Here is an 11,801-nt window from a genome sequence, read left to right as displayed (position 1 = left end):
TAATTTATATTAAACAATGCCAGGACAATAAACATGATAAATGTGAGATTTATTATTGCAGTTACAGAAAATCCTGGATACAAATAATGCATTGTAATACCATCATTTAAATAAATTTATATTTTTTTATGCCAAACATTTACAATTATCATGTCATTAATTTATGTCATTATATAAATAACCAATTTTAGTTTAGACAAGAACAAGAAATGAAAACATTGCATTTTCTGATTTCCAAGTATAAACAAGCTACATGTATGTATGTACATGATATACACATCTTCATGTACAATACATATATACATGCATGTACAAAATGGAAATACCCATAATTATTTTGTTCAAAATTAACCATTATGTGGCTGTTATACAGATGTTTTGCTCATTATTGAAGCCCAACATCAATATCATACGACTTTCAGATGAACAACAACTGCATGATTACAACACTGTTTTATGCTTTTGAACTTTTTGTACACCTACAAATGTAGGCCTGTATTCAGTGTTTATATGAAATGAAATAGAAAAATTATAAATCATGATAAAATATGATTTTCTTGTTCTCTCATGTCTCTGCAGGTGGCCAATTTATAAACAACTATTTTTTGCCTGATGGAGAGTTGTTTCATTGGCAATCTGAGTGAATCAATTTTTTTTATATGTCATATTCTTACTTTTATCATTACATGTACATGTAACTCAAATTAGTGGTGTGGCAGTGAATTGTATGCCTACATGCATATATGTACAGTTGTATATCGCATGTATATCTGTAGGTAGGATTTATGTTTAAATCAAATAACTTTATCTTATAATTACTCCCTGTCATGCCTGTAATTGCCAAAAAATAACTAAACACTCATATTAAAGTCTTATAAATAAATATATTTCCTTCTTTCAAATTCATCTGAATGTCATACATGTCATATGTTCATCTGTAGATCTCTAATAAACTACTTGGTTAGATATTGCAGATTTTTCAAATATTTCACGAAAGAGACCACAAATTAAATCCATGAAACTGTTGCAACACATTTTTTTTTAAATGTAATCCTTTTTAGAACTCCAATTGTAAGAAATATACAAAGTCTCCAAACTGCCTGTATTTAGAATTCATTTCAACTGAGGAAAAAGCTCTCTCCGATGGTAAACATCAACTTTAATGATCACGATGATGAAAAAGAAGCTAAACTGTTCACTTAAATATTCCTCTGTCTCACAGCATTAAAACACTAAACTCCAATTCAACTGGGTCCTGAAACAGCAAATGCTTCTGCTTAGTACATGATATACATGATATAGAATTGCTGTCTTTTTTCTTCTTTTCATTGAAATATTTGGTGGCTTTCCAAACAAATTTTAATCAGATTTTCGGTATTAAATGGTCATGATGAGTTATAAATAAGTAACTTTCTTCTGCTGTCTCGGTACAGGTGATCATCATTGCTGAAATATGAAAATGCAAATATAATGTACATGTAAAAAAATGTATATATATTTAAATGAAATGTTTAACATGATATTTATGATTAAAGTATTAAAAAGTAAGTGCAAACATATTTCTTCAAGAAGTTACTGTTAAAATGCAAACAACATAATTCCCTGGTCTTTATTTAATAACATGAATAATAAAATTGAGAAAGGAAATGGGGATGTGTTAAAACAACAACAACCCGACAATAGAGCAGACAACAGCCGAAGGCCACCAATGGGTCTTCAATGTAGCGAGAAATTTCATTAAACATTTGAACAAGGATGTAATTTTTCACACACATTTTAATAAGGTGCACTACTTTGATAAAACTTTAAAATAAAATGAGTTATATTGAGATCAGAATGTGTGTTCCATTATTGCAATATTCAAAATGCAAATTTGCTATATAAAACATTACAATAACTTCTGAATATACATCATACATGTACATTAATATTCTTACAATGTAAGAAAACAGAAATTTATTTGCACAAATTAAAAAACACTCACTAGCATATACAGTAGTTGTCTTTTGTTTATGTAATTTATATGTGTTTCTTGTTTTTTTTTATATAGATTAGACTGTTGGACTTGGTTTTACCGTAAGAATGGTTTTACACTAGTAATTTTGGGGCCCTTTATAGCTTCAAGTTCGGTGTGAGCCAAGGTTCCTTGTTGAAGGCCGTACGTTGACATATAATGGTTAACTTTTATAAATTGTTTTTTGGATGGAGATTTGTCTCATTGGCACTCTCACCACATCTTCCTATATCTATAGACTATTAGGCCTAAATTAAAATATTGTTTGTTTGCCCTTTTCCGACCCTATGTTTTGACAGAGGGTAGGTAGGTAGGTAAAATATTTTATTTTTTCCTCCCAAAAAATAACTTGGCTCGGTATATTATTTGTCATGGGTAGGCAGGTAGGTAAAATATTTTATTTCATAGATACAAAATCTGCATAATGTCATTTTTTTGTCCGTTTTGTTTTTGCAAATAAGTTTTCCGCTGGGACTATTAGTTTTGAAAAAAAATTATATAAGAGATAACTTTGTACTGGTAAGATAATGTCCGGGCAGACATATATTACTAGTAGAAAAAGTCCCTAGAGTGTTACAAATTTCGTGTGTGCCTTTTTTTCCCAATAAAAATGCTATAAGACTTAAAACTCAATTGTCATGTATTTTGCATCACATTTATAAATGATCTGTATGGAAAACTTGGCGATTTTACTGCCAGATATTCTCCACTTTACAGGGTTTTGTCGCTTTTGGTTCATGTCAGATATAAATAATTTAGCGGCATCGTTAACATAATCATTCTGATATGCGGATCACAAAAGGCCATCCCTACATAGAATACAACGTCCCTTTACAAATTAGTTTGTACACACGTTAATACTTCTGTATCAAACAAACTTTTTTGTAAATGAACCCTGCTCTTTAAGTTTAAAGGTACAGAGTAACGTACTTCATATCATGATTTCAGAAAGCGTTCAACATCGATTTCAAACAAATGCTTTGAAACTTCAAATGCAAGTGTTCATGTCAAACGCTCAGGTGATACCAAACGGACTGGACCTTATACGTAAAGATAAAACCCGAGGATTCCGGTAAAAAAGTTTTGAGCGGGAAATACAAATATAAGATTTTTGGTAGGAACGAACAAAATAAATAAAATAAAATCTTGCTGGTAAATACAAATAAAAGATTTTCAGGCGGAACGAATTAATAGGGTCGGTCGGTAAAGGGCAAACAAACAATATTTTAATTTAAGCCTTAACCCCTCCACATTCTGTATGCATGTGCCTGTTATTCAGTGGTTGTCTATGTTGCTGTGTTACATATAAGACTGTTAGTTTTCTCCTTTGAATTGCTAAAAAATACATTTGCAATTTAGGGGCCTTTTGTAGCTGAATATGCAGAATGGGCTTTGCTCATTGTTGAAGGCCACACAGTGACCTATAACTATAGTTGTTAATTTTGGTGTCATTTGGACACTTGAGGAGAGTTGTCTCATTGTACAAAAGTTAGCTGATTGCAGGATAAAACAATTTACCTGTGTATAAAAATAAAACTCTCCAATTTCAAACCATCACTTTATATTTCATCAAACCTGGAATGGCATACTAGTGTATCTTGTAATTAACAGGTAAGCTGAAAGAAAAGGTAATCATTTAATTACAAACAGATACTTTTTTTAAATATTAGGAACATAAACATGTGTATAATGATTCAAATAACTGTTAAATAAAAAAGTTACGTCTGCCACGTGCACACAACCCTTATTAGATGCAGGATTTCCTTCATAGATACATGTATAATGCCCATTTTTTCTTGGATTTCTAGAATTATACAAAATAGAGATCTGCCATGAACACCTTGTATCACCAGTACAGCGGATATAGTTACTTACCAGGGGTGGATCCAGCCATTTTAAAAAGGGGGGTTCCTAACCCAGGACAAAAGGGGGGGGCAACTACATGTCCCCATTCAAATGCATTGATTGTCCAAAAAAAAGGGGGGTTCCAACCCCCCAACCCCTGGATCCGCGCCTGCTTACCAAGCAAGCATGATCGATATTGACCTCACACGGTAACGAAAATCATTGCTTTGTTCACATATAAATATCAATATGTAACTCAATCTAAAAATAATTGTTGATTAAAGAAATGATTTGGTCGTAGGTTGAGGATTAGAGATGTCTCATTATTTTCCCAAAACAAAAACGATTACTAAAGACATGTCCAAATACTTGTCAAAGAAGTTGGCACTCGTCTCATCTGATATAATTCTATATTAATTGCAACTCTCTTTCTGATAGAAGACCACTGTGTGTTTATTAAAAGTATAGTTGTTTCAATAATTGGCATTGAAATCTTTCATGTATATATGGGTTTTTTTTTATATTTTATTCCGAAAAGAAGCGTTGTGTACGGTGTTTAGCAGAGATGCAACTAATCGTCGGACCTGTCAGACCTAAGGGGCAGAATTTATGCAGGTCCGGCAAAACTCGTTGCTGTGCAGGACCTGATGGCCGTCAATATTTTAGTCTGCTTGGGTCAGCCAAAACTTAATTCCCCGTCGGTCCTGGCAGAGTATTTTGTTTATAAAATTGTGAATTTACAACCACGTTGCATGATTAGATAGAACAACATTCAAGGCTTCGATTACATAATAGAAATCGGGAGTCAAAAACTGTTTTAATGATAACTATTATAGCCTGACACCTTCCAAATATCCTTCCTTAAAAAATAAAAATAAAACCTTTTGCAGTATAAATTTCAGTTTTGAAATCGTATGTTTGACATCGTTAATTTATTGAAATATTTATATCAAACGTAGTTATTTAGTTGTAACAGAGAATACACACCATTGGTTTGAAAAATGACGTAACTTTAACCTCCGTAGCAGAGTTCAAAAAATCTATGGGTCACTGAATATTCACAATATATTTTATTTTTTAAACTTTTCTTTCAAATTAGTTTTAATCCAGAAAAAAGTAAAAACATTGCCTGACTGTACCTTAAGTTGAATATCTATATCCAAATTCAATTAATTAAAGCTGTAAATCCATGATCACAAATTGAATGCTTTGTTTAGAATTGTTGAAAGCCATGTGCTTTTTAGGGGGAAAATTCGGGAAACCCCTTAACAGGAAACAGTTACATTTCATTGTTATTTATTGACATATTACAAAGTTTTTACATAGATTATTTTGAGTGAAAATATAGGTCTGGCAGAAATGTGATGGGTCTGGCAAAACTTCGTACCCTGTAGGCCCCAATGTCTGACAGGAAAAAAAAACTGTTTGCATCTCTGGTTTAGCTGACCACATAAATTTGTCTGTATGGTGCACAGTCATTGATAGTTAAGTTGCTGCACACCGACACAAAAATATTATTTTCATACTCGTTTTTTAACCAAAAATGTTCAAGGAATGAGTAATCACAGGTCGGTTTATGATTGGTAACTATTACTTTTGTCCTATATTATATTAGCCTTCTTTAAGGTAAAACATGTAAATGTCTCGACAATTATATGGAAATTGAAAGTTGGTGTTGACATACACAACTATTTGCGCATTTACAAGTTAATTGTTCCTATATATATATATTAGAATATAAAATATGTCTTTAATATAAATATGAAAAAATCGATGCGAAAATTATTTTGGAGCAGGAATTTCAGATGTTGAAAACTGTACACTGAATGTTGATAAAACAAAACAAAGATTTCGTTACCATGTCAGTTAAAAAACGATCATGCCCGCTTGGTTAGTAACTATATCAACTGTACGATGATACACAGTGATAATTGGCAAAAAAAATATACATGTACATGTATACATGGTATATGTCTGTTTACAGTTACTCGACTGACCCTAATTTGAGTGCTGACTCAAAACTATTTTATTCCTGTCATTAAGTGAAAAATTTATAAAACTCGTGTCAAAAGCGAAGTAAGGGTTGCCAATAAATTTAATCAATTGCCTGATACATCCCAATGTTCTCAATCGTGAATATGACAGCTGTTCTAAGGAAACTTGCAACTCGTGTCATAAAATAAAAACTTCACCCCCATTTTTCCAACCAATAACCAAGGGAAATAATCCAATCATTAAAAATATGGGTAAACTCGGCCCATGGACAACTGAGACCATGGCACAACTCAAAATCATGCACAAAAAAGGAAAAGAAAAAAAATAGTAAAAGTGAAATACTGACCTACCTACCCTATATATATTGATGATATACATGTAAGACTGTAACCTTAAACAGACAGACTGACATGGCCATATATACAAGTGTGGTCATTTTAGCTCTTCTTTATACATGTCTTAAATCAATTTTCATGATTAACTAGAAATACTGAAATCACTGCCCGTAATAGCCAGCCCTCCAAAATATAAAATTTAAAACAAACACCTGAATCTCTGTGAGCTACTGCTCCCTTATAATATTCCCATACCCTTAAAGTATAAGGTTAACAGAAAATTGTTGAGTAATGAATCTGAAAAAGCATGACACAGTATAACTGACTCTGACATGCATGTATAAACTCTGAAGCCAAATTTCAGAAATCCTTGTAACATTCCTGCAAACAGTGCTATGAAAAATATTCATGGGACGGACTGACCTAAGGATGTACAGACAGTAGTAAAACAGTATGCCCCAACTTTTTAGCTCACCTGGCTCGAAGGGCCAAGTGAGCTTTTCTCATCACTTGGCGTCCGTCGTCCGTCGTCGTCCGTCGTCGTCCGTCGTCGTCCGTCGTCGTCGTCGTCCGTCGTCGTTAACTTTTACAAAAATCTTCTCCTCTGAAACTACTGGGCCAAATCAAACCAAACTTGGCCACAATCATCATTGGGGTATCTAGTTTAAAAAATGTGTGGCGTGACCCGGTCAACCAACCAAGATGGCCGCCACGGCTAAAAATAGAACATAGGGGTAAAATGCAGTTTTTGGCTTATAACTCAAAAACCAAAGCATTTAGAGCAAATCTGACATGAGGTAAAAATGTTTATCAGGTCAAGATCTATCTGCCCTGAAATTTTCAGATGAATCGGTCAATCGGTTGTTGGGTTGCTGCCCCTGAATTGGTAATTTTGAAGAAATTTTGCTGTTTTTGGTTATTATCTTGAATATTATTATAGTTAGAGATAAACTGTAAAAAGCAATAATGTTCAGCAAAGTAAGATCTACAAATAAGTCAACATGACCAAAATGGTCAGTTGACCCGTTTAGGAGTTATTGCCCTTTATAGTCAATTTTTAACCATTTTTCGTTAATTAAAGTAATCTTTTACAAAAATCTTCTCCTCTGAAACTACTTGGCCAAATTAATCCAAACTTGGCCACAATCATCTTTGGGGTATCTAGTTTAAAAAATGTGTGGCGTGACCTGGTCAACCAACCAAGATGGCCGCCACGGCTAAAAATAGAACAAAGGGGTAAAATGCAGTTTTTGGCTTATAACTCAAAAACCAAAGCATTTTGAGGAAATTTGACATGGGATAAAAATGTTTATCAGGTCAAGATCTATCTGCCCTAAAATTTTCAGATGAATCGGTCAATCGGTTGTTGGGTTGCTGCCCCTGAATTGGTAATTTTGAGGAAATTTTGCTGTTTTTGGTTATTATCTTGAATATTATTATAGATAGAGATAAACTGTAAACAGCAATAATGTTCAGCAAAGTAAGATCTACAAATAAGTCAACATGACCAAAATGGTCAGTTGACCCGTTTAGGAGTTATTGCCCTTTATAGTCAATTTTTAACCATTTTTCGTAAATTAAAGTAATCTTTTACAAAAATCTTCTCCTCTGAAACTATTTGGCCAAATTAATCCAAACTTGGCCACAATCATCTTTGGGGTATCTAGTTTAAAAAATGTGTGGCGTGACCTGGTCAACCAACCAAGATGGCCGCCACCGCTAAAAATAGAACATAGGGGTAAAATGCAGTTTTTGGCTTATAACTCAAAAACCAAAGCATTTTGAGGAAATCTGACAGGGGATAAAAATGTTTATCAGGTCAAGAACTATCTGCCCTGAAATTTTCAGATGAATCGGTCAATCGGTTGTTGGGTTGCTGCCCCTGAATTGGTAATTTTGAAGAAATTTTGCTGTTTTTGGTTATTATCTTGAATATTATTATAGTTAGAGATAAACTGTAAACAGCAATAATGTTCAGCAAAGTAAGATCTACAAATAAGTCAACATGACCTAAATGGTCAATTGACCCCTTAAGGAGTTATTGCCCTTTATAGTCAATTTTTAACAATTTTCATTAATTTGGTAAATTTATGTAAATTTTTACCAAATATAGTTCTCTGTTACTAATGGGCAAAGTTCATGATAGATATAATTGTAAGAAGCAAAATCGTTCAGTAAAGTAAGAACTTCAAACACATCACCATCACCAAAATACAGTTTTGTCATGAATCCATTTGTGTCCTTTGTTTAATATGCACATAGACCAAGGTGAGCGACACAGGCTCTTTAGAGCCTCTAGTTTAAATACTAAAAGTGGTGTCGGGGTACATGTACAAATATAAAAAAAATTGCCAACAGTGGCACAGTTCATGGATTATTTTTTGAATAATATTAAAATCCCATAAAGAGAATGAGTAAAATCTAAAAATATTCATTGTATAAAAAATCATAAGGGATCATTTCAGCAAATTTTCATGAAAATTTGTTCAAACAGTTTAAAGTCATTATTTGAAAAACGCAATAATTTCGACCCTTTATTACGAATAATGTCCCTATACATGTACTACTCAAAAACAAGATATAAATTATATGTAATAGAAATGTGAGAATGGAAATGGAAAATATCACCAATGGGCAGGGGCAGATCCAGTTATTTTAAAAAGGGGGGTTCCTAAACCTGGACAAAAAAAGGGGGGGGGTATCTGTGTTCCTGATGCCTGGTTTGTATAACTGTTACAAATGCACACTTTCGTGTTGTATTTTATTTTGTCTCAGCGGCTTATGGTAGACTTACTTTCAGAGCAATAAGAATATGAGACGCCCTTAATCTACAGGTTCCTACAAAGAAATGTCTTTCTCTGTTTAGAATTTAAACAACTTTCTTGCAAGCAGGCTCCCCAAGAAAATTTTATAACTTGATATAGGAAGATGTGGTGTAAGTGCCAATGAGACAACTCTCCATCCAAATAACAATTTAAAAAGTAAACTATTATAATGGTGAAGTTGAAATCATCCCTTCGTAAATTTTACGGACGCCATCACGAGTTGGTTGACCGTTATGGAATAACCGTTTCACAAATGATATCGGATATGTTCCTTACGTCGTAACTACAATTCCCTTCTCTTTCATGAATTTGACCTACCGAATTAGACTATTTACTGGATTTGTAATCACATAAGCAACACGACAGGTGCCGCATGTGGAGCAGGATCTGCTTACCCTTCCGGAGCACCTGAGATTACCCCTAGTTTTTGGTGGGGTTCGAGTTGTTTATTTTTTAGTTTTCTATGTTGTGTCATGTGTACTATTGTTTGTCTTTTTCATTTTTAGCCATGGCGTTGTCAGTTTGTTTTAGATTTACGAGTTTGACTGTCCCTTTGGTATCTTTCGTCCCTCTTTTAAAGTACAGCCTTCAACACAGAGCCTTGGCTCACACCGAACAACAAGCTATAAAGGGCCCCAAAATTACTAGTGTAAAACCATTCAAATGGGAAAACCAACGGTCTAATCTATATAAACAAAACGAGAAACACGTATATATTACATAAACAAACGACAACTACTGTACATCAGATTCCTGACTTAGGACAGGTGCAAACATTTGCAGCGGGATTAAACGTTTTAATGGATCCAAACCTTCTCCCTTTTTCTGAAACAATAGCATCCCTTCTGTTTAACGGGATACATACATGTATACATAGCTTAAAAACACGAAATCCCTGGCTTAAAAATACGAAATCTGGAGGTCCAGAAATTCGAAAAAAGAATTCCCGGATCCTGAAAGGGTCAATCCCCAAATCCCAATCTAAAAACACCCGGTCCCAGAGTCCTGATAAAGGTCCTATCCCCCCTCATAATAATTTGGACTAGGGGAGGGGTACAACATATGTTAAGCTCCAGATTACGTGTTTCATGTTCCTTTTGAGCAAGTATGTATGCACCCCTGTGCTCCAAATTAATAGCTCCACGATATCATTATTATTTGGATTAGAGCAATATGTACCCAACCAGGAAATTAATGACAGGTACTGAGGTAGGCAGGACACCTGCGAAACGAAAATTAGAAACGAATTTCGGGGTAAACGATGAGAATGGGCCCTTGGTATAATGCTGGGAACTTGTCTCATTCGATATCTTGTTCATTTATTGACGAGACTCGAAAGATAACTTAAATTTCAGCTATTTGTTGCGGTCTTGTTTTGTTTTGACCACGTGTATGTCATGCTTGCCCTCATTGGACTCGTTTTTATCTAATAGTATACAGTTTTTCGCCATCTGGGGCGAATGAGAAACACAACAAGCAACATATGTTTCATAATAAATACATGTCGTGTGGCTAACACTTACTTTTCTGGCTAGATTTTCACGTAGAAGTGAAAATAATTTTCGCTGCAATTTCTTTCCATTCTGGAAACTGCAAACATCTATTTGACGTCGATCGTCTTCTCATTGGTTGATCCGATGGGTCCAAAAGCCGACAATCTCGCCAAGAAAAACAGCTATTGTAACTGTTTTCAAAATAATCCAGGCACAAACATACAATATTTGTATTTCGATAAATAAATTACATCATATTAATAGCCGTTTTTAGTTAACAGGCATGTATGTAATTTGATTTCATACATTTTCATCGATAGACGCAGCCTCCGCCATTGATGAATATATGAATAAATAATGAGGTCCTTACGGAGTTATCTGCCCCTGAAAATATCTTATGTAAATCGCCTTAACATCGCTGCGTTCAAAATCAAATGAAAAATTCAAAAGTTCAAACACATCAAACGAATGATAACAACTGTCATATTCCTGAGGCATTTTCTTATGTAGAAAATGATGGATTGAACCTGGTTTTATAGCTTACTTAATCTCTCCCTTGTATGACAGTCGCATTAAATTATATTACATTGTCAACGATGCGTGAACAAAACAAACAGACATAATAGGCAAACATGTCAAAAATAGGGGTACAGCAGTACACATTGTGTCATCATCTTAATCACTATAAAAACAACAAATATAACGAAGAAGCACAAAAAGGCATACATCAAATTTATCATCCTCATTTTGCTTATATCATACGATTTTATTTATCTATGTAAAATCCACCCATAAAGGATGGAAGGTTTTCATTAATGGTGTAAAATTGCGCGTTTGAAATTCGCACAGGTAGACATAAAATAATTTTGCCGTTCAAAGCATGACGGCATACATAATTACAGAGTCTGGTAAAGTAGATATAACAAAAAACATACTTAACAGTAAAAGTAATAATAATATTCTCAGGATAATTTGTTGTCTACTGTCGCAAAGTGATTTTATAATCCATAGATGAAGATAGACTTGTAACCTTTAAATAAAAGAAAATATCCCCTATTAAAATTTGACAAATAATCAAAAGTAGACGCTATGTCACAGACATTGTAGTAGATGCTGTGTCTTCTGGTAAACGAGCATATGAAAGCTGCTAGCTCGCGAGCAATAAACAAATTTGTATAATGTGCATATTTTATAAACTTTCTTTATTTACAAGTCCACAACTGTTCTGAATATAAAATTACGGTTGACGCGCGATTTTTTTTTAACTTACATTTTGCGGTTCATTCTTAAAACA

The 11,801-nt window shown here is 33.8% G+C and overlaps 1 long non-coding RNA gene across 1 annotated transcript; it reads right to left on the bottom strand.

Annotated features, from left to right (window-relative positions):
* Positions 1-864: 864 nt before the first annotated feature.
* On the bottom strand, positions 865-10,842 carry LOC143052233 (uncharacterized). Its single transcript, XR_012971047.1, has 3 exons — positions 10,538-10,842; positions 3,533-3,630; positions 865-1,446 (listed from the first exon to the last, which is right to left on the bottom strand). It is a non-coding gene; the product is annotated as an uncharacterized LOC143052233 (long non-coding RNA).
* Positions 10,843-11,801: the final 959 nt, after the last annotated feature.

The sequence above is a fragment of the Mytilus galloprovincialis genome, chromosome 11, assembly GCF_965363235.1.
Source record: "Mytilus galloprovincialis chromosome 11, xbMytGall1.hap1.1, whole genome shotgun sequence".
NCBI lineage: Eukaryota > Metazoa > Mollusca > Bivalvia > Mytilida > Mytilidae > Mytilus > Mytilus galloprovincialis.
Note: the sequence above shows the minus strand (reverse complement) of the source record. Positions and strands in the feature narration are given on the sequence as shown.